Source organism: Mus musculus, chromosome 10, assembly GCF_000001635.26.
Source record: "Mus musculus strain C57BL/6J chromosome 10, GRCm38.p6 C57BL/6J".
Lineage (NCBI taxonomy): Eukaryota > Metazoa > Chordata > Mammalia > Rodentia > Muridae > Mus > Mus musculus.
The window spans coordinates 112,691,750-112,697,202 of record NC_000076.6 but is presented as its reverse complement, the minus strand read 5'-3'; positions in this window follow the sequence as shown (position 1 = coordinate 112,697,202).

Below are 5,453 nucleotides of genomic sequence, written 5' to 3'. Positions count from 1 at the left end.
GATACATGTTGTCACATGCACAAACATGCATGTGCTTCCAGACATTCACCCCATGTGAATACACATGTACACACACACACACACACACACACACAATATAGTACAAAAGTTTTAAAAATAAGAAGGGAGATGAAACATCAGATACAAAATTAAAATTTATACACATTAATATAGAAAAGGTATCATTTTAAGAAGCTAATGCTACTTTATAATCAGTTTTACAGTATAGACTACGAAAGATAAGCAAAATTCCTTGCAGTTTAAACAAACTACTACACAAATGTTGACTATGAAAATGTACATGCATGCTACATTCAGTGAATGCACGCAATATTCTGGCTATTCATAGAAATTAAGTTCTATTATTCATTATTCCCTAAGTGAAAATGAGAGATGTGATCCTTCAAATTCCATGCAACAGTGATGACTATGTATTTGTTGTTAAAATGCCTTCCCCAGGGGAGATGAGAACAATGTCTACCCCTCTTCCTGAGGTCCTAATGGCACATTAAAGGATTATCCTATCACAAGAAGGAGGAAGATAGTGAATTCTATCAGACAGCAAGAAATTGTTGATATGAGACCAAGAGAAAAGTAAAACTTGATAAAAAAATCATTAATACAATTCAAAGCGATTCATTATCATTGAATAATTTAAAGTTGGTATAAATGAATTATAAAAACTTAGAGACATTGTACAAAAAGAGTTATTTCTATATGATCAATAATTTATATAATAAATGTAATAATTACAAATAATTCAACCCTGTCTGTGCTAGTAAAATATTACTACTATTATTAAGATAACCAGAAAATAATCTGTCTCGTAAAATAATTGTAACTCAAAAAGGCTTAAATTGCCTAATGTGCCTAGAATATAAATCTGTTCATATTTTCTAAGACGTTCTGGGAACAGACAGCTCTAACAGACAAGTTTGCCAGAACATCACTTGTTCTTTCATTATAAACTAGAACAAGATCGTTACAAATGGGTCTCTAATCCACAAGTGATGAGAAAGTAGATTGGTGAATTAATATCACCCAGGCATCCTTATAGCCTAAGTTTTTATCAAAAAAATAAAAATAAAAAACAATCAAAACTTGTCAGTACTAGGCTGTTAAAAAAGAATTTAAGTCACAGAGAGCTGGCTGAGGCATACTTTCAGTTAATAAATATAAAAGAAACTGTTTCTATTTTAAAAGAAATAACTTCTCCAGGACATTCTTGATGTTCCTTGTACAAATTGGGATCTAACACCCTGTTTTGCTTTCCAGAAGAGAATTTATCTGAAATGCATTCAGTGAACTTTTGTATTTTTCTTGGATAGGTTTTTCTAACTGCAATGTTTTAATATGCTAGATAGAAATGTTGCTGTGAACTGATGAAGCATAAAGTAATTCATAAAATGATGTCAATCTATTCCTTACATAAATAGAAAATTTCATTTTATGACAACTTTTATCACAAGGTAATATAAATTTCCATAGTCTCTCTTCCTAACATTTTTTCAATTCAATAAAATACTTTGGGATCAATTTATTAAAATAGATTTTATAAAAGCAAAAATAACATAATGTATTACAAAATAGGAGTTCAAAGAAATATCAACCTAGGAGCAAATAATCACTGTTGGGGGAATGGCAGCTATATAATGCATACATCTAGAGAAATACTTCTTTAAACAAACATGTCTTTTCTACCTTGGAAGTACACACAAGATAGGGATAACAACTGATGCTCCTGGAGAGATGGGGTGGGCAGCTATGGAAAGTCAAAATCAGCTGGTGCTGCTGGAGATACAGGGTGGGTAGTGAGAGAATATGTAGGAAGACTCAGGGACAAAGAGGGTTCACAGTCAAAATGCTGTGTCCCCTTGACACCTTCTGATTTGGTCTATATACACGAGATGCCATTCAAAAATTTAAATTAAGACTCTTTTCCTCTTTCTTGAAAACAGCTTAATTATGGTAAAATGTATAAAGCATATAACTTAGTTTCTTCACTAATGTTTAAATTTTAAGAGAGAAAATGAAAGAAACTTTCTATCATGCACACATTTGTCTGTAATCATGGCCTTGGATATTTCTCTAGATAGAGGGTCCCTACCCTATATAAATCATCGCTACTCTATATAAATCAACATCAATCTTAAGAAAGAGGCAGTCATTGTGATTGGGATAATCATTAAAACTTTCATAAGTTATACTGAATCTTATTAACAACACGAGGTTTTATCCATTGCTTTTACTGGTAGCCTTTCAGTCCCTGAGCCCAACATCCACCAGGCCCTGAAGTCCTCTGATCTTCAACCTCTTTGAAATCTCAAAAGTGAGGATGCTGTATCCAGGCAAACCGTTCTTACATATCCAGTCTTTTTGATAAGTATCTCCAAGGATTCCTGTGCTTCAACCATAAGACATGATCAATGTCCAGCAGCTCAGTAGTTAAGAATTGCTTTCCAAATATTGGTACAACGATCTTTGATGTTTTAGTTTCATCATATATTTTAAGATATATAAAATCTACATCATAGAATCATGCAAACAATAATTAAAATGTATATTGTATTCTTATTACTACTATTGTTCCATGTAGTATGATTGCCATGGCCTAGTTGAGTATTTTTTAACATTAGTACAACATAATGCACCATTCTGGAACAGTCTATTGAGTTTGGCCTAGAAATAATTATGCATATTTTGAAGATGAGTTAATATATTCTACCATGGAGAATTAAAATAATTAACTACTCTGAATACATGAGTATGGATACAATAACCCTAGTTGTATATGAGAAAAGAACACAAGTAATCATTGTTTAACTACAACAACAACAAAATGTGATTCTTATTTTTCTGTTACTCCTTATTTTTCTGTTACTAAAGTTGTAGCCTGAGTATGAAATAATGCTGTTGAGTGGAAAGAAAAGAGTACTTAGTAAGTAAGTTTAGTGAAAGAGTTCTGAGAGCTGATGTTGATGCTGAGAAGGGTTATGACACTACAACATAACAAAACTAATAATTTCTCACATAGACTCATCCCAGTCTGCAAGGTTGATATACTTTTATTAAACCTAAAAAGAAAGTGCTCAGATGTACTGGCTGATTTTGTGTGTCAACTTGACATAAGCTGGAGTTATCACAGAGAAAGGAGCCTCCCTTGAGGAAATGCCTTCATGAGATCCAGCTGTAAGGTATTTTCTCAATTAGTGATCAAGGGTCATTGTGGGAGGTGCCATCCCTGGGCTGGGTTCTCTTTACCTATCCTAAATCAGATAGGGGACTAATATCCAACATATATAAAGAACTCAAGAAGGTGGACTCCAGAAAATCAAATAACCCCATTAAAAAATGGGGCTCAGAACTGAACAAAGAATTCTCACCTGAGGAATACCGAATGACAGAGAAGAACCTGAAAAAATGTTCAACATCCTTAATCATCAGGGAAAGCTTGCACAACCACTCTGGAAACCAGTCTGGCGGTTCCTCAGAAAATTGGACATAGTACTACCAGAGGATCCCGCAGTACCTCTCCTTGGCACATATCCAGAAGATGTTCCAACTGGTAAGAAGAACACATGCTTCACTATGCTCATAGCAGCCTTATTAATAATAGCCAGAAGCAGGAAAGAGCCCAGATACCCCTCAACATAGGAATGGATACAGAAAATGTGGTACATTTACACAATGGAGTACTACTCAGCTATTAAAAAGAATGAATTTATGAAATTCCTAGCCAAATGGATGGACCTGGAGGGCATCATCCTGAGTTGATAACCAGTTTGTAGGTAAGCATTTAGATCTTTGGGATAAAAACAAAAAGCAAAATCCTGAAAGAAATTTGATTAGGAGAAAAAAATGTTTAAAGGCAGAGAAAAACATATATAATTGCATTTAATTTTTCATTCATTCATACATGCTTGCATTCCTCTTAGATAAAGTAGACATATATTAGGCCAGAAACTGGTTTGGTGATTTGTTTTGGCTATGGTTTGTTTGTTTGTTTGTTTGTTTGTCTAGAGTTTACAATATAAAGGAGCTAAATGTCTAAGGCAGCATAGTTTTCATTGTATTGATACTGGCCAAACTTCATTAAAATATCTGTTTCATTTTAGGCAGGGCATTTTCTATGCTGGACAGTTTACATTAAAAACACATTTTCTGGGTAAATCTCCCAACAAGAACTGGTATTTGAGCATTTCAAGCAAGGCATTGGCACGAGAATACATTTAAAAGGTTGTAACACAGTACAAAATGTTACTGGAACAATGCAATCTAAACATGTGTTATGTTTTATAATTTACTATGGTTAAGAGGGTTCTTTTTTGTTTTATTTTGCTTTGCTTTGCTTTGCTTTGCTTTGCTTTGCTTCGCTTATTTTATTATTGCTGGGGAAAAACTTAGAGCAGTGAACTCTAGACTCACAGGAACTGGCCCAAACTCATCAGCACAGGTTTGCGTTTATGTTTTTATAATGCACTCCTTTCAGGAGTTCACATTTTAGAGTACTTAGCAACAGGTAAGGTAGCGTCACTTCACCGAGTTATATTGACGCTAAGCACCATGGTAACTTAAGAGTCATTTCTTTCTCAATATGCTAGCCACAAAAAAATGTTAGATAACTAGAAAAAAATCATTAGAAATTCAAATTCCACTCTAAAACTCACTTGCCAATCAAAACCCGCTAGAAGAACAAAGCAAAAATATTCTATTAATGAATCTTATGTCTAATAACCAAAAACCAGGTAATATATAATTTTATGTATACACTTACTAGTTCGTAAGTTGTTTGTTTTGAGACTAGTCTCGTGTACCCAAGGCTACTCCCGAAATTGCTATGGAGCTATGTGGTTCAGGGTAACTCAGAAATCCTAATCCTCCTGCCTCTACCTCTTTGGTGCTACAATTATAAGTGTTTGCCACCTAGCACTTGATGCAGTGCTTCCAAGGGACCCAGGGATTCATGCAGAGTAAGCAAACACTGACACCTAATCTATGTGTTCATCCCAGCATGATTGAGGCATTGGATTCAGAACATTGTCTGCAAAAACAAAAACAAAAACAAAAACAAGGTGTAGCTTAAACAGTAAGGTATTGTTTCTCTTGGTATATATAGATTTCCCAATTGTCAAGTCAAATTGGGAGTATTATTGCTATTTTTATGTTTGTATTCTTGCCTGAGTACATTGCTTAGGCTCTTGTGTTAGAAATGTAATGCCTTGTAAAGCATCTAACATTATTTTAAGACTTGTTTTATTTTAAAGACTGATCCAAATGAGGCCACAGTCAGGCCACTAAGTACAGACAGGAAGGAAGCTTTATTTCTTGGTCTCCTCCTCCTTGGACAGAGTCTTAATATCTCTTCTTTCTTGGCCTGGAGGCGCTCCTCCCAGCGCGCTTTCCTGCTTCCTTGGTCTTAGACCTTCGAGCCTTAGCCTGATCAGCCAGGAGCT